Genomic DNA, 23,375 nt, shown 5'->3' on the forward strand with positions numbered 1-23,375 from the left:
ACACTTACATACGTACAACCCATATCCGTATCCACAGACCTCTAAGAGTAAGAAAACAGTAACATCCGATGGGACAGGGCCCCCATCGTACCCATGAACAAAACTAGTATATACATCAGAACTTAGTACCTAAAATTTAGCTCCAGCACAATGGATCTCTCTTAGACCACTGAGTGAGAGTCCTACGCTGGCGGATCCTCAACTTGTGTACCTATACCTGCGGGCATGAAATGCAGCCTCCCCGAAGATAAGTACGACATATGTACTGAGTATGTAAAGTGTAATGTACAAAACCAAAAGTATATCCAAAACAGAGGAGCAGGAGAACAATTTATCAAATCGGAAATATGTATCTGTACTCTGTGAATCATAAAAACATGCATGCTCAAATTTTCAATATAGCCGGCCCCGTCAGGGGTCCGGTGAATCATATATATAGTATCAGTATTAGGCCCTATGCCATCATCACCTTATTACAACACATCATCATAGTATCAGTATCATGCCCCATGCCATCGTCACCTTATTACACCACATCCTCATCATATATAGACATATGGATCCCGTCCCTCTAGTGAGGGACTCGGTGGACAATGCAGTGAATTGCACGAATCTGATAACTGGCTCGGGACTCGAAGAAGAAGTGTTACAGTATACGCGAGTAGAGTAATGAGATACAAAATACAGTTTAAGTCATTATCTGAGACTCAACTATATAAGAGGACTAAGTTATTGTCTAAGAATTCTAGTAACAGTTTAGTCATTCTAGATGCCCTCTAAATGCCATTAGGGTCTACATTAATTACATCTCGAGGTTCCTAGACATATACCAAAGTAAGACTATTCACTTAAGAATTCCAAATTATTTGTCTAGGAGTCTGTATATTCATTACGTCCTTAGTGTATAAAAGACTCAAGAAAATTAGCTTAACTATCATGTAAGCTTTAACATTCAGAACTGAATAAGGAGCATTCAAGAATGGAATTACTTTAGACGTTATATCACTGTTTACTTACCTTTACGACATGCCAAAAGAAGAGAAGGGATAGGTTTCACATACCTCTTATGGACTCTCCTTAATCGTGTTTATGTCGCTGTCCTCTTAACATATTTAACACAGAAGTAAGGCGAGTATTAATAACCCTTATACTTTTCAGCAACTTACGCTACCCACTAATATTCATAGCATTCATCCTCTCGCTCGCCTTCTCGACTAGTTCCTTAACTAGTTAAGGTGTTAACGGAAATTGGACAGCACCTCCCCTATAATGTGCCCTATACGAATTCCCAACCATGTCCCTAACACCCAAATCCAAACAAAAATACAACCAGAAGACCATACATATGCACATTATGACAACATTACACAATATAAACCCCCAACGATTCACTCGAAACTATGATACCAAAAATAAAATTTTTAATCTTTCTTTCGCGACTTCTTTAGTTGCACAGTGGAGGGTCATGTGTCTGAAACCAGAAGCCCCCACGCCCTTATTAACATACATTACAGCACCACAATACCTCACCACCCGACCAGCAGTCACATACCACAAGCGCAACGAATTATTCGATTACAATTAACTATAGCGATTCCAATTTCGCTTATTTCAAACGCCGAACATTTCAAACCTTTTCCCCAACTTCCAAAAGCCCCTAAGTGTTTAATACACCCTAATTTAACATCATAAACTTCTAATTAGAGGAGAAGAACTTACCTTTCCCGAAATTGGCTAGAATTTGCCGAAATTGTGCCTCGGAACTTTCTTTAGCACGTTGTAACATCGTGGCAGCTTGTTGTACGATTTTTGCTTCACCAAACCCTAATTTTATACTACTAATACCTCCATATCATCGTAGTATATGCTAAGTAATTAATTTACGGAATGAAATCGGGACTTACCTATTTTTTTCTCCCAAAGCCGTCACTCTTTTTTCCTTAGTTTTAGGATTTGTTTTCTCTTATTTTGGCTAAAATTTGAGGAAAAAGCTGAAGTGTTAGTCACATATACATATATATAGGTGGTCCTAGGGTGTGACACGTGTCATCCCCAACAGGTGACACATGTCCAGCCCCTATTGGGCCACCGTATCTACATGCCAAAGGAGGGGCCACCATGTGGCAGTGGGGCCCACCTCCCCCAAACAGGTGGGTCACTTGCTTGCTTAGGTTCTGCCACGTGTCACCCTCCCATTGGCCACCCCGCGTAATTATTTTTCTTCCTTATAGGTTCATAATCTCATCTTATTTTAAGGGCCTATGTCATTAGTGCTATGCAAGCTTGGTATATACTCAAATAACTTAAGTATGTAAAACTTCTAAGTTAGGGCGTAGGTAAGCAAATCGAGTCCTATGACTCATCACTTGGCCTCCAACTTCCTCCGACTTCTCTTGACCCCATTTCCAACCTCCCCTACCATGGGGTGCCACATTCTCCCTTCTTAGAGTTGTTCAATAGGTTCTTAACTTAGGGGGCTCACATACTAGATTCTAAGCAACTTAAGGAACTTTCTGAGTTCAAAGACGTGGGGTGTAACAAATATTATCATGAAAATGATTTTACTGTATAAGATGCAGGTACGGTAATGGGTTATTTGTTATACTTGTCCCCTACATCCCTGTTCCAACTATAATCTCATTATGGTGTTTTATGCTTATATACTCAGTACATATGTCGTACTGACCCCTTTTCTTCAGGGGGCTGCATTTATGCCTGCAGGTATAGACGCACGTTTTGGAGACCCACCAGATTAAGACTCCTACCAGCAAGTTCGGGAGAAGCTTCATTGTATCGGAGCTAGTTGTCGTACTAGTCTCTTGATTTGTACACTCGGTTTGCTTATTCAGGTGTACGGTGGGGGCCCTATCCCACTTTATGTTATCAATATACTCTTAGAGGTCTGTAGACATGTATGTGGGTTGTATATGTATGTGTGAATAGTTATGTCTATATGTTATGATAGCCTCGGTGGCGACTTATATATATTTTCTTACCTTTCGACACGCTATGACCCAACTAAGAGACATGTTTCCTTATAGTTAGAAAGAGTACATGCGAGTGTCCAGTTCGGGCACCCGTCATGGCCTACGGGGTTGGGTCGTGACAAAAATAGTATTAGAGCGGTCCTTTCTCAGAATGTCTACAGACTGTGTCTAGTAGAGTCTTATTTATCGGTGTGTTGTACACCACATCTATAAATAGTAGGCTACTGGGCATTTAGGATGTCATCTTTCTTTCATATCTAAGATCGTGCATTAGAGCCTAGCCATAGGACATGAAATTCCTTTTTCTAACCTTTGGTTTTAGCTGAAGAACGACATTGATAGAAGAAAATGACGGATGATATTTGAAGCTACCCAGTATACAGGTAAGTAATGGTGTGAAGGAGACATGCTGGATAAGGTAAGAAGATTAAAATATGGTTGAAATTTAAATTCAAAGATTAAAGGGAAAAGTAGATAGGAAAGTGTAACGGGTGTAGTTCGAGTTGGACATACGAGGTAAGTCCATTATTTTATACTGTTGTTGATATTTGGCGCCCTGTGTGGTGGTGATATGAATATATATATATGTTGACCCTGTGAGGCATTGTTGGTATTTCCTGAATGCAGGTTTGGGATAGTAAGGAATATATAGGAAACTCTACCGAATTGTTTTTTTGAAATAAAAAGAGAATGAGATAAACGGTTGTAACATATCTTGAGAGAACGTATCCACGGTAATGATAAGGATTAAAACTCATGAAGTAGAGAAGGGTATTGTGTATATGTACCTCCACTTTGGAAAATAGTGGGATCCCTCAAAGATAGAGAATAGAAATTGCAAAAAAACTGAGGCATTGTGAAATTATCAAAGGAATAAGTGGTATCCATTGGAAAAAAATATGATAACAAAAATGTGAGACACGTGTCATCAGAGTATAAGTTCCTTGAATGGAGAATTGGACACAATTATAAGCACTAGTGACGTACTAATTGGGATGAATGAAATGTGGCTTCGGCTAAACTACTACATTAGTTATATGCCCTGAGTACCAGTAGTTGGACTAGATTGGGTACTAGTTATTGAGAATTCTGAGCACCCCATGGTTATATTAAGGTTTCGTACAGGGGCAACCTAATGTATAGATGAGTTAACAGAAGGTGTAGACATGGTGAATTATGTCAAATATGTTGGAACAGAATCATATGTTATGAACAATTGAAAATAAACAGAGGATGACATAGGTACCCCCTAAAGGGGGGAAGTGGATGAGAGAAATACACGTATGAGATGAAATCAACTGACACTATCACATATTGATAAGAACACTTAAATTTCAAGCAACATCCCATACTGACATAAGTTAGCAGGAGCTCAAGGACAAGAATAAACAGATAAGAGCCACGGTATCTGAGATCGTGCGAAGAATCATTGGTAGAATCCTAAGGGATTGGTGCCAACCACAAGGGGTGAATACGATAAGAGGGTAGGATTGAGCAAACTAAGGACCGTGTAAAGGTTAGTAGGGCCGTGTTTGGGTAAAGATTAAGATAGGGAAACAACGTCATTGGCCGTCTATATGGTGACATACAAGTAGCAAGGAGAAAGAATAGAAAATCTCTTATGGTAGGAAATGAGGAGGCCAAGGAGTATGTAAAGGAAGAAAAGAAAGGAGTAGGAAAAAATAGCATTTGCGTGAGCAAGTTCTAGTGTGAAGTCGATATGTAAAGCAAGATGGGCCAGGAAATGAAAAAATTATGTCTATCTTATACAGGTTGTATCAGAATTGTTATGCAACCTATGGATATGTATATGTTGAGTATAGGGTCAAGTGAGAAGTACCCAAGAAAAGAAGCTAGGATGTTTTGGATACATTACAGAGAGATGTCAAGATGGGTTAGACCAAACTACTGAGATGGGGTGAGTACAAAGGGAAAAAAAGGACACAGTCATGGTTGAATTAATGATCTACCCCGACACCGGTTTTAAGAGAGAAGAAGAGAGGGAAGGAAAAACATAAAGACTAGCGAGAAGATGCAAAGGTACATCTTTGGCTAAGATGAGTGCCTTCACACATTATTGCAAGGATGGCAATGGAATGTGACACGAGGACTTCCCAAGGGGTCACCTATCCTAGTACTACTCTCGCCCAAGCATGTTTAACTTTAGAATTCTGGTGGGATCTAGTGTGTTAGTACTGTTATGATCGCACAAGATGGGAGAATCCGAACTAGAGGCAAAGCAACGATAAGAGATTATGTACCTAGAGTGTTATAAGTTACGATAAGGGAATTGTAAAAGAGCTTAAGCAAAACAAGCAGGATTAGCCGATTACTATTAGATGGTGCACTTGTATGCCACAGTTCTTCAACATAATACTAGTTAATGATAAGGCAAACCATGGAACGGCTATACAGGTCATTGTGTGAGGGGACTTCATCACAACTTGGTAGCCAACTATGATGGGCAAAAAGAAAAACCCAAAAGGCGAGGGTACCAGTTGATGCCATCTAAATAAGGAAAGAAGTAATATACGATGTCAAAGATTCCATAATACCACCTTGGATACAAGAATCACTTTGTATTCCTTGGACAGATAATTTTATATGGAATGTTATCCGCAGATTAACAATATCAGCCCATGTTCTTTCAATCAAGGAATACCTGTCCAGTCGAGATTGTCTAAAATTATAGGTCAAGAGGGTGATGAGACTTTACAGAGTTCCCATAGCTATTGTCTCAGATGAAGGAGCCCGAGTTATAGTTAACTATTGAAGATCAGTCCAAGAAGAGATTGGGAAGACAGATAGGTCTTCATACACCATTGCACCCTCAGACCGAAGGACAGACTAAGCTTACTAGATAAATGCTAGAAGAGGTATTGTGAGCCTATACGGTTGACTCGAAAGGTAGCTTCGATAATTGCCTACTACCTATCAAGAGTATTTACTACATCAACTATCATTCTAGTCCCCCAGAAGAGACTTGGTATTGCAAAAAGAGTAGGTCATCAATTGGTGGGTTGATGTTGGTAAAACGCGACTAATGAGCCCAGGCGTGGTTCAATAAGTCATCGATAGGGTGAAGCTTATTCAGGAGAGAGTGTTAGCAGCTCAGAGTTGACAGAAGTCATACGTAGGTAATCTACATCGACTTCTAGAGTTTCAAGTTAATGATTGGGCATTTCCAAAGGTACCCCCCACAGAGAAAGTAATGAGATCCAGTAGGAAAGGGGACCTTAGTCCCAGATACATTGACCTTATCTGATCCTTCGCCGAATAGGCAAGGTTGCCTATGAGCTGGACTTACCATCGAATCTGGAAGCGGTACATCTAGTCTTCCATGTATCAATAAGTATGTTGGTAATCTAACCTGTGTATATCCCGTAGAGGGTATTGTTAAACCCCACACTCTCGAGCTCGGAATGTCTCTTAAGTTCTTTAGACATTATCATGTGAGCCGGATAAGCTACGACACTATCAAACGACTCTAAGGAAAGGAGAATGTGTTACCCCATAATACAGAAGGTTGGAAATAGAGTAATAAGAATCCGGAAGGAATTGGAGGCCAAATAATGAGTCGTAGGACTCGATTTACCTAAGTAAGCTACCAACTTAGAGGTCTTACATACTTGATCTACTTGAGGACATACTAAGCTTACGTAGCATGGATTATATAGGATCCTAAAATAAGATGGGATTACAAACCCACGAGTAAGGGAAAAGACGACATGTGGAAGAGAATGGAGGAGCGACATGTGGCAGCACCTCAAGAAGGAAGGTGACCCACCTACTTGGGAGGTGGGGCCCATAAGGACACGTGGCAGCCTAGGGGTAAGGCATGGATCCATAGCCCAATAGGGGCTAGACATGTGTCACCCTATTGAGATGACACGTGTCACCTTCTAATACCACATATATATGTATATAGGGACTTATATTTCAGTTCTATCCAAAAATCTACAGCAAAAGCAAAGGAAAAGAAACCCTAAAAGCTAAAGGAAAAGGGTGACGGCTTAAGGAGAAAAGAAAAGGTACTTCTCAATTTCTCTTCATAAATTAATTAGATAAGGTATTCTTCTATCAAGTGGAGGTGTTTAATAACGTAACTTACCTATTTAGGGCAGCAAAAACGAGTAACAAGCAGCCACAACATTTCAGCCGCATCAAGGAGTTCCGAAGTTAATTTTCAGCAAGTTTGGGAAGCCATATGATAAGCTATGGCTTGATTATCTTCTCCCACGTTTTGTTAAGGATTTGCAAATTTTATGAGGGTGTGAATAATGTGAATTTAGGATACGGAGAAGCACCAAACGGATAGAAAACAGTCCACTCCATTTCAGCACATCAAGAGGTTTTCGAGGCGGGTTTTAGCGAGTTTTGGCCAATCTCTGGAAAGGTAAGGTCTCCCATTCTAATTTTAAATTTATGGGGTTATTATTTAGTGAGTTATATACCTTTTATACTGATGGAAGTATAAAAAAGGTCGTGCAAATGCTCGGCAATAGAAACAATCAAAAGTGAAGTCGTCGTAGTTAAATTGTATTCGAAATAGGGTGTTGTACATGTGTGGTGATGCTAAAGGTGTGTGGTGATATTTTTAAGGGACTAAATGTATTTTAAAAAGGTTGTGGGTGCTTCTGGTTTCATCCACACGACCCCTCGTTTTGTTTAATTAAAGGTTTTGCAAAATACAGACTAGAAACCCTGTTTTGGTATCGTAATTTTCAGCAAGTTGTTTGGAGCTGATGTTGTGTAATATTTTCATATTTTAGTTCTATATGAGATGCAGTTTGTTGTTGTTGGTTGGATGTAGTTATTATGGATCTAATAAGAAATTTGGATAGGGCATGTTATAGGGGAGGTGTTGCCCGATTTTTGTTAACTCTTTAACTAATCAAGGAACTAGTCGAGAAAGAGAGCGAAGGGTTGAGTTCCATGAATACTTATGTGTAGCCTAAGGTGCTGGAGAGACAAGGGTTGTTAATAATCATATTTCTTTTATGTTACTTAGGTTTAAAGGACGATGAGACAAATGGGATAAGAAGTAACCCGTAGCAGGTATGTGAAGCCACCCTTTCTTCTCTTTTGGCATGTCTCAGATGTAGGTGTTACGTATGTAAAATTGGGAGTTATTCCATTCATAAAGCTCCGAATACAGTTCATAATTCTTATCCACTTCATGATGGCGGAACTCCTATAATAGTAAAGCCTATCTTTTCTCTTTCTTTTGGCATGTCTTAGATGTAAGCAGGATATGATATGAGCCTTGGGGGTAATTCCATTCTCAGATTATAAATATGACTTCAGGACCCTTACTCACTTTTGAATGTTAAACTTTAAAGTAGTAAGCTACTATCTTCGAGTCTTCGATAGGTTAAATAGTAACTGGAGGTATAGGCCTCTATGCTTAAGTGCTCCACGAGGACAGACGTCTGGATCCTATAAGTTGTTTGGCAACATTTTAACTCATGGATATGGTTCTTGATGCTCCATATAGTCCTCCGTGACACCTAGCAGGTACTTCAATTACTTCCATGTGACGGTTCACTTGATGACTTCATTGAGTCTCAAATAATAATTTAAATTGTGTTTTATTTCTCACTACTCCATTCGTGGATGCCTCAATGCTTCCTTCACCGAGCCCAGGCCAAGTTTTGTTATTATCCGTACTTCTCTACATTGTTCTTCATGCCCCGACATGAGGGGCAGGTACGACCTGTACATTGGTTTTATTTATGGAGTTATGATGTGCCATGTACACCTATGATATGATATGATCTGATATGACCATCTGATATGATATGATTTGTTATAGAGATATTCCCTACTCAAGAGTTATAATGTGCTGTGGCGCTAGTGACGGGGCGGCAACCACGATTTCTTCACCGAGTCCCATAATGGGGCCGGATATGGCATATGTTTCTCTGCATACATTATCTGTGGTTATGAAAAGCATTTTGATATTCTGGATATTTAGCTCACTTTTGCACCTTCTGTTCTCTTCATGGATTTACTTCTTACAGTACGTGCTTTATATATGCAGTACAAATATCGTACTGACCCCCTCTTTTCTTGGGGGGGGGGGCTGTGTTTCATGCCCGCAGGTACAAATGCTCATTTTGGGGATCCGTCAGCTTAGGGTTTCTACTCAGTGATGTTGGGAGCGCTCCACCATTCCGGAGCCTAACTTTTGATACTAGTCACGTAATAAGTATATATTTATATATTTAGAGGTATGACGGGGGCCCTATCCCGCCATATGTTATCGTTACTATTCTTAGAGGTTTGTAGACATATGTATGTGGGTTGTTTATGAGTTTGTTTCGACTGTGCCTATAAGACATGTTGTAATTTTATTTATGATATGGCAGCCTCGTCGGTTCGCGTGTCCTTTCATGATATGATACAAATGAAAGAGGCTACATGTACATGAACAAAATTATTAAATTATTGAGGTTTTTGTGTATAGTATCACATCACACATGGTTCAACTTAAGTGTAGCTGATAAATACGCATAAGGGGGTCCAGGTTGGACCCTAGTCGCGGCCTACGGGGTTTGGTCGTGATAGGTATCCAGGTCATAGAGGAGTTATCCTACGAGATGCAACCTATCCCCATCCTGGGTTGGTGAAGTAGAAGATTGTGAACTAAGGACGTAGCTTCCGTCAAGGTATTGTGGCAAAATTAAAATCGTGAACAGATGACCTGGGAAGTGGAGGAGGAAATAAAACACAAGTATCCATACCTACTCTTTATGCTACGAGTAATCCTAACCTTTGGTACTCTGATAGTGATAGCTTGATCAAAGTATGTGTTATTCCAATAGATAGAAATTTGCATATAATCTATATAAGATCTTAAGAAAGGTTTTGGTTCACATTTGAGGACGAATGTCCTAAATGGGGGGAAGATGTTACACCCCATACTTTTGTACTTTGGAACGCATTTTTAAGTCTCTTGAAAGGCTCTTAAGTTCTTGGAAGGATCGTAAGCCTCTTAAGTTTCTTAAGGTTTCCTAAAGTTTATTAAAGCTTCTTAAGCCTTCTTAAGAACTCTTAAGCTTCTTAAGAGTTACCATAGGAGCTGGGTAATCTAGAACGCTATCAAACAACTCTAAGAAAAAGAGAATGAGATACCCCATAGTAGAGTAAGAATCCAGAAGAAGTTGGAGACCAAATAATGGGTCTTAGGACTCAACTCATTTATGTAATCTACCAACTTGGAAATCTTACATACTTAAGCTACTTGAGTACATACCAAGGTTACGTAGCAATGATTAAATAGGTTCGTAAAGTAAGAAGAGATTACGAACTCATGCGGGGAAAGAAGAGTGCCATATGGCAGCATAAGAGAGTTCCACATGGCATCATGAGAGAGTTCCATATCGCAGAAGCTGGAGAAAGGGTGGTGGGCCCCCACATGCCACGTGGAAGCCCAAGGTTGGAGGGGGTGGTGTGTTGGCCTAATGAGGGATTGACACATGTCACCTCCTAAAGTGTCCTATATATATAGATATTTTATGATCAGACTTATCAACAAGTCATTATCTTCCAAGTTCAAGAGGCTTTTAGATAAAGAAAGAAGAGAAGAGAAATCTAGAACTAGAGAGAGTAGGTTCGGCTAAGGAGAAAAAAAAAGGTAAGTCTCCGATTTTGTTCCATATATTAATTGAATAGGGTGAACCAAGATTCTATGAAGGTGTTAGTTATCAACATTTATGATTTGGAGCAGCCCAAAACGTTATCAAATAGCCACGAAGTTTTAGGCGCGCTAAAGGAACTTCAGAGGCAAGTTTCGATGAGTTTGACGAATTTTGGGCAAGGTAAGGGTTTTCCTTTCAAATTGGAGTTTATGATGATGTTATAAGGTATATTACATGTCTTAAAAAAGGTTAGAAGTGGAAAAATTACATAAGAATGCTTGACATTAGAAACAAACTAAATTAAAGTCGTCATAGCTAAATCGAAGTCGCATAGAGTGTTGTGATTGTGGGCCGCGGTTGTAGCTGGTGTGGTTATATTTTGTAGGGATGTAAAGGGTTCTAAAAGGGGTGTGGGTACTTCTGGTTTCAGCCACATGACCCTCCGTTTTGTATTGTTAAAGGTTTTACAAAATAAAGATTAAAAACTCTATTTTGATATCGTAGCTTCGGGTGAGTTGTTTGGAGTTTGTATTGTGTAATGTTGAAGTAATTTACTTGTGTATATGATGCTGTTTGTTGTTTTTGGTATGGTTGTTTACACAGTGTCCGAGTTTAAATCTCGGGGATGTTAAAGTTATAGGGGAAATACTGCCCGATTTTCGGTAACTTCGAAACTAGTAACAAACTAGTCGAGGGTATTCGATAAGGAAATAATTCCTATGGGTAATTGGTTGTAGATTTGAAAATTGGAAAGTGAAAGATTATTAACCTTAGTATTACTCTCATGTTAATAGGTCAAGGAGATAACGAGGCGAGCTGGGTTACAGTTAATCCACAAAAGGTATGTGAAGCTTACCTTTTCTTTCTTTTGGAATGTCTTAGACTTAAGATATATATATACGAAACTTGGGAGTCATTTCATTCATAAATATCTGAGTATGATTCAAGACCCTTTTTCACTTCTGGATGTTAGAACTCCTGCACTAAGTGGACTCATCGCCTTTCAAGTCTTCTGTAGGATGAAGAGTAGTACATATAAGGCTTATCTCCTTCTTTTGTTGAAATCGCTTAAGGTAACTGAAATGATGTCTAATATGAGTTTAGAGGTAATTCCATTTATAGGTTTCGATATAATTCGTTATTCATAGTCACTTCTGAATACTAAGGGTCCTAAAGTAGTTAAATTACTACTCTCGAGCCATCTATATATTGAATAGTAAGTGGAAATATAAACTCCTATTCTGAAAGGCTATGAGAGGATAAATGTCTCTGATTGCATAAGTTGCATCTCTGATTGCATAAGCTATGTGTTTTATTGCATAAGTTATGTCTTTGATTGCATAAACTGTGTGGCACTATCTTGGTACACGCCTATGGTTCCTGAGGCCCTAATTGATGTAATCCCTATTAACATCTAAAGTGTACATTGGAGAATTACTTTCCTAGTCTTCAAGTGATGGTTCACTTGACTATTTCATTGAGTCTTAGGAGATTATTTAGTTGCATATAGTTTCTCACTACTCTACTCGTGCATACGGTAACCCTTCTTTTATCGAGTCCCATATTGGGCCAGGCCTAATATCGTGTGCATCTTTACTACTTCTTTTATCGAGTCCCAGGTCGGATGCGATATGATATCTTAACGTGATGGGTGATGCCACGTACGAGGAGGGGAAGCTATATATGATGATATAATGATGTGATGATATAACGTTGCCACAACGATAAGAGTATTCACCGCATCCTAGGCCATATAAAATATGATGATTATGACACTGAGTCCCATAATGGGCCAGGTACAGTATATAGTGATATAAGGAAGGAACACCGAGTCCCTCACTAGAGCCGGGTATGGTATGTATATATATGATGCAGGTATGATATAGATGTACCCTACTCTCTTCACCGAGTCCCTCACTAAAGGGCCGGATACCGTAGGTAGTTATGCATGTGCAAATATAGTGATACATTTGTGATACCGAACCCCATAATAGGCCAAATATGTTATGATATATATATATGATGAGGTTATGTCGTGTAAGATGGTATGATGCCGTATACAATGACATGATGAAGTGATATATATGATGAAAAGAGATGATGATATTATATTATGATGAAAATGATTTTACTGCATAAGATTCAGGACGGTAATGGGTTAATTACTATACTTGTCTCCTACATCCCTATTCCAACTGTAATCTCATTATGGTGTTTTATGCTTACATACTCAGTACATATGTCGTACTGACCCCCTTTCTTCATGGGGATATGTTCATGCCCGTACGTATAAATGCACATTTTAGAGACCCACTAGCTTAGAACTCCAACCAGCAAGTTAGGGAGAAGCTTCATTATATCGGAGCCTAGTTGTGGTACTAGTCTCTTGATTTGTACACTCGTTTTGCTTATTTAGGGGTACGACGGAGGCCCTGTTCTACCTTATGTTATCACTCTTAGAGGTTTGTAGATATATATGTGGATTGTATATGTATGTGTGAAGAGTTGTGCCTATATGTTACAATAGCCTCATCGGCTTATATATATTTTCTTGACTTTTGGCACGCTATGACCCAAATATGAGACAGGTTTCCTTATAGTTAGCAAGGGTACACGCGAGTGTCTAGTCAGGCACCCGTCACGTCCTACGAGGTTGGGTCTTGACAATTCATCAACCTAAATAGCATTACCACAAACTCAAAATGACCATACCTTATTTGAAAAGCTGTCTTGGGATTTTCACACTCCCTCACCCTTGGTTGATGATAGCTGTACCAAAGATCGACCTTGTAGAAATGAATTTCCCCTTGCAATTGATCAAACAAATCATCTATCCTAGGGATTAGGTACTTGTTCTTAATGGTCATCTTGTTCAATTGACGGTAATCTATGCACATCCGAAGTGAACCATCATTTTTCCTTACAAACAACATGGGAGCACCCCATGGTGAAATACTGTTACACCCCACCCTTTTTTAAACTCGGAATGTCTCATAAGCTCCTTGGACATTATCATGTGAGCCGTATATACAACGACACTATAAAAGGGTTCTAAGGAAGGGAGAATGTGATACCCCATAGTAGAGAACGTTGGAGTTAAAATCATAAGAGTCCGGAAGGAATTGGAGGCCAAGTAATGGGTCGTAGGACTCGAGTTACCTATGTAAGCTACTAACTTTGAAGTCTTACATACTTAAGCTATTGGAGTACGTACCAAGCTTGCGAAGCATGGATTACATAGGCTCTTAAAATGAGACGAGATTACGAACCCACGGGGAAGGGAACAAGATGAAATGAGGAAGCCAATAAGAGAGTGACACGTGGAAGCACCTCAAGCAAGGAGGTGACCCACCTGCGTGCTTGGGGGGGTGGACCCCACTGCCACGTGGCAACCCCCTAAGTGGTTGTATAGTTAGGTAGTCCAATAAGGGTTGGACACGTGTCACCCTTAGAGGATGACACATGTCACCTCCTAGGACAACCAATATATGTATGTATTATGACTAAGTACTTCATTACATATCAAAAAATCAGCCAAGAACTTAGAAGAAAAACGTGAAGAAGAGAAAGGAGAAAGTCAGCCACGTTTTGGAGAAGTTAAGGTAAGTTTCTTACTTTTCTTCGGTGAATTAATTATCTACGGTGTTCCTCAATTACGTGGAGGTGTATATATGTATATTACGATGCCTAAGGAACCATATTTCCAGTTCTTCACTTGGAAAACTAAGAGAAACTTAAAGAGAAAACGCTAGGGCATCGACCCGTTTTTGGAGGGGACAGTTGTTAGTAATATTGGTATAACTTCTTGTGTATAGCTTAGTTTCGGGTGATTAAATATGTTTTGGAAATTTATTTCATAGGTATATAACTCTTATTTAGACTTTCCAATCCATTTTTGCATTTATCATCGCGAAAAAGGGTGATGAAGTGGAGAGGAGGTACTGCCCAGATTGAGTTTTGGAAATCCTACACGGACAGCTGTGAGTATATTGGTCATATATTTTCATACAAAATTTCTATAGGGGTAATTCAAAATTGTTTTCTACCTTGATACACATATATATAACTTTCATTGAGGCCACAAATCCTGTTTCCCTCAATTACCCCTCCAAAATTAAGCGACAATATAAGACAGTGGGCTGCCCAGATTTCACGTTTTGATAGTTCTGGCGAGTTTGACAAGTTTAACGTAAGGTAAGGTTTCTTCTTTCAATTTGAGCTTTATGTGTACTTATGGAGCATGTTACATGCCCTATATGTGGCTAGAAGTGTGTAAATATCATTGGAATACTTGGCGTTCGGAATAAACTAAATTGTAGTCATTATAGTCGAATTGTAATCAAGGTAAGGCGTTGTTCTTGTGAGTTGCTGCTGCAGGGGTGTGGTGTGTTATTGCAGGACCTAAACATGTTCTAATATGGTTTAGGGTGATGCTGTTTGAAGCCACATGACCCCCTGTTGCGTATAATTAAAGGCGTTACAAAATAAAGGCTAGACGCCCTATGGTGATATCGTATTTTTGAATAAGTCGTTTGGAGTTTATGTTGTATATTGTTGGTATGAATTGATGCAGGTTGTTGTTGTTGGTTGGCTGTACGTCTTAGGGACCTAATTGGAAATTCGGATAGGGCACATTATAGGGGAGGTGCTGCTCAATTTTCATTAACGGCTTAACAAACTAAAGGACTAGTCGAGGAAACAACTAAGGAAATAGATTCCATTAACATTAAGGCTTAATCTAAGATGCTGGAAAGTTAAAAGTAGTTGATATTCATATTACTTTCATAGTGAATAGGTTCGGAAGACGACGAGACGAGCAGGATAAAGGGTAACTTCCAAAAGGTATGTAAAGCTTTCTCTTGGCATGTTTTGGTATAAGTTCGTACAACTATCTTTCTTTCCTTTTGGAAATGTTTAGCCTTAAGTGAATTGTATATGAAGTGCGGAGATAATTCCATTCTCAGAATTCCGAGTATGCCTCATAACCCCTACCCACTGTTCAGTATTAGAGTTCCTGTGAAGATTAAGTATTGCCTAGTAGGGCTTCTATGTGTCAGAATGTAATGTATGGGAAGCTATCTCTCGTTTCCATTGACATGTATTTGATACGAAAATGAGATTACAATGCCATAGTGGTTCACCGAGCACCCTGAAGGGCCGGGTATGAAATATGTATATGAATATCACTTGGAGGAAGGTACAGACCATATAGAGCTTATTCTCTTTCTTCTTTTGGGCATGTCCTTGTTTTAGTTGTAAGTTGAATCTGATCTAAACTCCGAGGTAACTCCATTCTGAAACAGCTCTTAATTACTTTTAAGTATTGAATTCCTATAATAGTCACACTGTTTCTCTGGAACTCTTAAGTGAATAGTCTTAATTTGGTATATGTCTAGAAACCTCGAGATATAATTAGTATAGCCCCTAATGGCATTTAGAGGGTAGCTAGAATGACTATACGTTTACTCGAATTCTTAGACAATAACTTAGTCCTCTTATATAGTTGAGTCTTGAATAATGATTTAAACTGTGTTTGATTTATTACTACTCTACTCGTGTATACTGTAACACTTCTTCTCCGAGTCTCGGACCGGTTAACAAATTCGTGCAATTCACTACATTGTTCACTGAGTCCCTCGCTAGAGGGCCGGCATCCGTACGTATATATATGATGGCCTGGGGCCTGATACTGACACTGATACTACATATGATGGCCTGGGGCCTGATACTGATACTAAATATGATGGCCTGGGGCCGGATACTGATACTATATATTGTCATTTATATTTTTAGATGTCTGCAGACATGTATATGTGGGTTGTGTATGTCAGTATGATTGATATGGGTCTACATGGTACATGATATATGATATGATGTTATGGCAGCCTTATCGGCTTGCGTGCCCTGTCATGTTGTGATACAAATGAAAAGGGCTATAGATTTACGAAAATGTTATCGCCCAGTGGGGCTTGGTTACATAATATTGTTTTAATTGCAGTTCAATGTTACCATAGTTTATAGCTAAGTGTACGGGGGGTCCAGGTCGTTCCCCAGTCATGGCCTATGGGGTTGGGTCGTGACAGAAGTGGTATCACAGCAGTTCGTCCTCGGATTGTCTGCAGACTGTGTCTAGTAGAGTCTTGTTTATCGGTATGTTGCACGCCACATCTATAAACAGGAAGCTACAGGATATTTAGGATGTTACCTTTTTTCTACATCTGAGATCATGCTTTAGATCCGAGTCATAGGAAAATTCCTTATACTAACCTTGGATCTTAACAGAAGGACGACATCAACCAAAGGAAGTAATTGACGATATGGGGCATTACGAAGCATGCAGGTTGGTAAAGTAAAGGCATAGAAGATATCTGTCGGGTAAGGTATTGAAGTAATATAGAAATGTAAAGTTGAAACCTGAAAGGAAAGTAGACAGAAAGCGCAATAGATACAGTTTGAAGGTGGACATATGAGGTAAGTCCAGTATTTTTATATTATTGTTGACGTTGAAAGCCCTGTGTGGCTATGATATGATATGACATGACATTGAAAGCCCTGTGCAGCTGTGATATGATATGTATAAATATATATATATATGTTGGCCCTATGAGGCATTGTTGGTATTTTCTGCGTGCAGGTTTTGGGATAAGTAAGAAATATAGAGGAAACTCTGCTGAAATTTTCCCAATACAAGAAGAATGGAATAAAACATAGGTTATAACATATCTTGGAAATGAATACCGAGTACCTATGGGATGCTAAATTAAAGCTGTAAGAGATACTCTTCATGTCGACGATAAGGGATACCTTCTTTACTTGGGGAAATTTATCTCGGAAAAACAAAAGTCTGTCTGAGTGGTACAGTTCAGACCATAGTATCTCCAGCCGTAATTATGTGGTAGAAAAAAAAAGAAGCTCCGGTGGAAAGGTAAAATGCCCAATAATTGTGCTTCACTCATTTTGGAAGTACCAAGCCCTCAACTCCTAATTGTAAATTAGATGAGTTTTTCATAACTCGAGGATAGATTCAGAAGGGGACCAGGTAGGTCAAGTATTAAAAGGGAAGTATTGTGATGTTTAAGAGATTCTGGTTCTTTCAACAATGATTGAAAGATGGTTTACGATAACAGTTTATAGTTCTCCACCGACTAATTGGGGAAAGAGCTTCAGACAGAAGCACCTCAAGGAGGTGTCAGGAACTGAACAGGAATACGAATTAAAAGGGGGAATATAAGTATGAATTGAACAGTGTGATACGAGTAGGTAGGGATAAAGTGGAACCACTAGTAAGATGCACTTAGTACGCGTTGACTAAGTTAAAGGCCTGCGTTGAGAACGCAGTAAGAGCATGGGGCTTAAGAAAAAAATGAAAAATGACGCATGTATACAACGTCGCCCCAAAAATGGTGGAACCCTTAAGAGATGAGGATGACAAACTCAAGGAATAAATGGTGCAACTCCTATTCGCCCCAAGAAGCACAGGATATAGGTTGGGATAAAGCTATTACTCCAAGAAAACCTTATCGTCGGAATATTAGCACTGCCTAATTGGAATTGGAACGACTACAAGTAGAAACAAAGGAAAGTATGAGTACCCTCTAAAGGGGGGAAGTTAATGAGAAAATGGCAAAAGTAAGATGAAGGCAATCCATATGGGAATATATTTAAGATGGACGTCTAAACATCAACAAGATATCTTACCGAACCAAGTTAGAAAAGTCCAGAAGCTATCAATAATTGGATGGAAGCTAGAATGCTACATAAGGCAGCGTTAAGAAGTTTTTAACGAGACCCTGACTGACATAACACTAGAAGGCAGTTGCGGATAAAAACAAAAGAGTGTAACCATAAAAGGATATCAACCAACTTAAGAGACATTACGAAGGATAATGACAGCATGCTAGACCAAAAGCCAAAATATTGGTTATAGAGTTAGTCGCAAATGATGTTGCGATAGAAAAATCACCAACGAAAATGGAATAGAAAGCCTCCTGTGGTAGAAAATAAGGAGAACATAAAGTGAATAGAAGATAGTGGAGTTAAAGGTCTACGTCGATACTAGATGCAAGATAACAGACGAAAGGACAGGGCGAAACATAAAGACTCGCGAGATAACGCTAAGGTAAATCTTTGGCTAAATCGAGTGCCCGCACATCGTGGAAAGGATTACAACGAAACGCGACACGAAGACTTTCCAGGGAGGTCACCCATCCCAGTATTACTCTCACCCCAGCACGCATAACTTCGAAATTCTAATGGAACTTAATGTGTTAGTGCTGGTATGATCACGCGAGATGGAAGAATCTGAACTAGTGATGGAGAAACGATATGAGATTATGTACCTAGAGTATTATAAGATACGTTAAGACAATTCTAACAAGGACTTAAGAAAAACAAGAAGAATTAGCTAATTGCTAACTGACGACACACTTGAATTCCACAGTTCTTCAATATAGTACCAGTTAATGAGAGGAAAACCACAGAATGACTATATGGGCCAGTGGACGCGGGAATTTCGACACTACTTGGCAGCCAACTCTAAAGGCGAAGAAGCAAACCCAAAAGGGTAAGGGTGCCAACTGATGTAATTTACGAATAACAGGAAGCAATACCTAAAGGTTGAAAATTCCACAAATGTTACCTGTGAATTAACGGTATTAACCCCTGATCCTTTAATCATAGGTTACCTACTCTGCCGAGAAGGTGTAAAGTTGTAAGGTAAAAGAGTGGTAGGACCTTACGAAGTCCCCGTAGCTATTGTCCTAGGCAAGGGAGCCCAAGTTGTGATTAACTATGGAGAGATGCAAAAATAGGTTAAGTCAAACTATCGAGATGGAATTAATACTATAGGTGAAGTGAGACATGGCCACGAGTGGACCAAAGATCTTCCCCAACATCGAATATAGGATAAGGGAGAAGAAAGACCTAAAAGAATAAAGTGCCAGTGAAAGTTCTGAAGAAAGTCGAGAAAAACTATACGAAACTAAGGATTCCCGAATTATCAATGTCATCACGCACCTATTCTATACTCTTCAAGAGTAAGGTGCTATACGGGTTATTGCGGGAAGGCTAACGAATCAGCCCATTTGCTTTCAAGCAAGACAACCTATGCAACTGGAACTAGGTGAAGTTATATAACAAGGAAGTAGTAAGATTCCGTGAAGTTCCCCAGCTAATATCTCAGATAGAGGGACTTCAAATATGATTAGCGTTTGGACCTCAGTCCAAGAAGAGGTCGGGGGCACAAACAGGCCTTCATGCCGCATTTACCTCGGGCTTCCGAACAGACTGAGCATACTAGCAACTGCAAGAAAGTATATTGTGAGCTTATGAGGTTGGCTTTAAGTGTAGCTAGGACTATTATCCACCAATTATTGGGTTTGCCTACGAGAAGGGCCACCGTTCCAGTATTCCAATAGCCCCGACATGATTAAGCAAGCTATTGACTATAAGCCCAGAGTCGGCAGGAATGATATACAGATAATTGACATCGACATGCAGAGTTCAAGTTGATGATTTGATGTTCATCATAGGGTCACCTAGAAAATGAACTTGACCCAGAATATGTTAGACGGTATCAAGTTACTCATAAGGTGGGCAACGTGACTGGTAAGTTAAGCTTACCATCTCATTAGGAAACTATACGCCCAGTATATCAAATACTGACGAGTCACCCAGGGTATTTTCCATAAATAAGGTCCAGGAGATGGAATTCTGTGAGGCAAAACCTATCGTCATCATAGATCGGCAAACCGAAAGATTGTACACTAAAGACATGCCTCCCCGCAAGGGATGTTAGAAAAACCAAAACCAGAAAGAAGATGATCGGGGAACTGAAGAGAACATGAAATACAAGTATTCTCACCTGTAACCGATATTTACAGGTAACACCGATTCCTGAAAAGTATATAGGAAGTACTGGTATGGAGGTATGTGTTAAGAAAATAGAAAAGAACCTCCCTACGATTTGTATAAGGTGCTAAGAGAGGTTTGGTCTAACATTCGGGGACGAATGTTCTAAAGGGGGGAAGGATGTTACACCCTACCCTTTTTTAATCTCAGAATGTATCATAAGTTCCTTGGACATTATCATGTGAGCCGTATATGCTACGACACTATCAAACAACTTTAAGGAAGGGAGAGTGTGATAGCCCATAGTAGAGAAGGTTGGAGATGAAATCATAAGAGTCCAGAAGGAATTGGAGGCCAAGTAATGGGTCGTAGGACTCGAGTTACCTATGTAAGCTACTAACTTTGAAGTCTTACATACTTAAGCTATTGGAGTACGTACCAAGCTTGCGAAGCATGGATTACATAGGCTCTTAAAATGAGACGAGATTACGAACCCATGGGAAAGGGAACAAGATGAAATGAGGAAGCCAATAAGAGAGTGACACATGGCAGCACCTCAAGCAAAGAGGTGACCCACCTACCTTCTTGGGGGTGGGGGTGGACCCCACTTCCACGTGGAAGCCCCTAAGTGGTTGTATAGTTAGGTGGTCCAATAAGGGTTGGACACGTGTCACCCTTAGAGGATGACACGTGTCACCTCCTAGGACAACCTATATATGTATGTATTATGACTAAGTACTTCATTACATATCCAAAAATCAGCCAAGAACTTAGAAGAAAAATGTGAAGAAGAGAAAGGAGAAAGGCAGCCACATTTTGGAGAAGTTAAGGTAAGTTTCTTACTTTTCTTCGGTGAATTAATTATCTACGGTGTTCCTCAATTATGTGGAGGTGTATATATGTATATTAAGATGCCTATGGAACCATATTTTCAGTTCTTCACTTGGAAAACTAAGAGAAACTTAAAGAGAAAACGCTAGGGCATCGACCTGTTTTTGGAGGGGACAGTTGTTAGTAATATTAGTATAACTTCTTGTGTATAGCTTAGTTTCAGTTGATTAAATATGTTTTGGAAAGTTATTTCATAGGTATATAACTTTTATGTAGACTTTCCAATCCAGTTTTGCTTTTATCGTTGCAAAAAAGGGTGATGAAGTGGAGAGGAGGTACTGCCCAGATTGGGTTTTGGAAATCCTACACGGACAGCTATGAGTGTTTTGGTCATATATTTTGATACAAAATTGCTGTAGAGGTAATTCAAAAAATTTTGCGACCTTGATACACATATCTATAACTTTAATTGAGGCCACAAATCCTGTTTCCCTCAAGTACCCCCCCGAAACTAAGCGACAATATAAGACAGTGGGCTGCCCAGATTTCACGTTTTGATAGTTTTGGCGAGTTTGACAAGTTTAACGTAAGGTAAAGTTTCTTCTTTAAATTTGAGATTTATATGTTCTTATGGAGAATGTTACACGCCCTATAGGTGGCTGGAAGTGTGTAAATATCATTGGAATACTTGGCGTTCGGAATAAACTAAATTATAGTCGTTATAGTCGAATTGTCGTCAAGGTAAGGCGTTGTTTTAGTGAGTTGCTGATGCAGGGGTGTGGTGTGTTATTGCAGGACCTAAACATGTTCTAATATGGTTTAGGGTGATTCCGGTTGAATCCACATGACCCCCCGTTGCGTATAATTAAAGGCGTTACAAAATAAAGGCTAGACGCCCTATGGTGATATCGTATTTTTGAATAAGTCGTTTGGAGTTTATGTTGTATATTACTGGTATCAATTGCTGTAGGTTGTTGTTGTTGGTTGGCTGTAGGTCTTAGGGACCTAATTAGAAATTCGGATAGGGCACATTATAGGGGAGGTGCTGCCCAATTTTTGTTAACGCCTTAACAAACTAAAGGCGTAATCTAAGATGCTGGAAAGTTAAAAGTAGTTGATATTCGTATTACTTTCATATTGAATAGGTTCGGAAGACGACGAGATGAGCAGGACAAAGGGTAACTCCCAAAAGGTATGTAAAGCTTTTTCTTGGCATGTTTTGGTATAAGTTCGTACAACTATCTTTCTTTCCTTTTGGCAATGTTTAGCCTTAAGTGAATTGTATATGAAGTGCGGAGGTAATTCACTTCTCAGAATTCCGAGTATGCCTTATAACCCCTACCCACTGTTCAGTATTAGAGTTCCTGTGAAGATTAAGTATTGCCTAGTAGGGCTTCTATGTGTCAGAATGTAATGTATGGGAAGCTATCTCTCGTTTCCATTGAGATATATTTGATACGAAAATGAGATTACAATGCCATAGTGGTTCACCGATCCCCCTGAAGGGCCGGGTATGAAATATGTATATGAAGATCACCTAGAGGAAGGTACAGACCATATAGAGCTTATTCTCTTTCTTCTTTTGGGCATGTCCTTGTTTTAGTTGTAAGTTGAATCTGATCTAAACTCCGAGGTAACTCCATTCTGAAACATCTCTTAATTACTTTTAAGTATTGAATTCCTATAATAGTCACACTGTTTCTCTGGAACTCTTAAGTGAATAGTCTTAATTTGGTATATGTCTAGAAACCTCGAGATATAATTAGTATAGCCCCTAATGGCATTTAGAGGGCAGCTAGAATGACTATACTGTTACTCAAATTCTTAGACAATAACTTAGTCCTCTTATATAGTTGAGTCTTGAATAATGATTTAAACTGTTTTTGATTTCTCACTACTCTACTCGTGTATACTGTAACACTTCTTCTCCGAGTCTCGGACCGGTTAACAAATTCGTGCAATTCACTGCATTGTTCACCGAGTCCCTCGCTAGGTGACCGGCATCCGTACATATATATATGATGGCCTGGGGCCTGATACTGATACTGATACTACATATGATGGC

At 39.4% G+C, this 23,375-nt stretch overlaps 2 pseudogenes; both read right to left on the minus strand.

Moving 5' to 3' along the window:
- Positions 1 to 5,080: 5,080 nt before the first annotated feature.
- On the minus strand, positions 5,081 to 5,199 carry LOC129904625 (5S ribosomal RNA; annotated as a pseudogene).
- Positions 5,200 to 18,800: 13,601 nt separating this feature from the next.
- On the minus strand, positions 18,801 to 18,920 carry LOC129904674 (5S ribosomal RNA; annotated as a pseudogene).
- Between the last annotated feature and the right edge of the window lie 4,455 nt (positions 18,921 to 23,375).

The sequence above is a fragment of the Solanum dulcamara genome, chromosome 1 (genome assembly GCF_947179165.1).
Source record: "Solanum dulcamara chromosome 1, daSolDulc1.2, whole genome shotgun sequence".
Classification (NCBI taxonomy): Eukaryota; Viridiplantae; Streptophyta; class Magnoliopsida; order Solanales; family Solanaceae; genus Solanum; species Solanum dulcamara.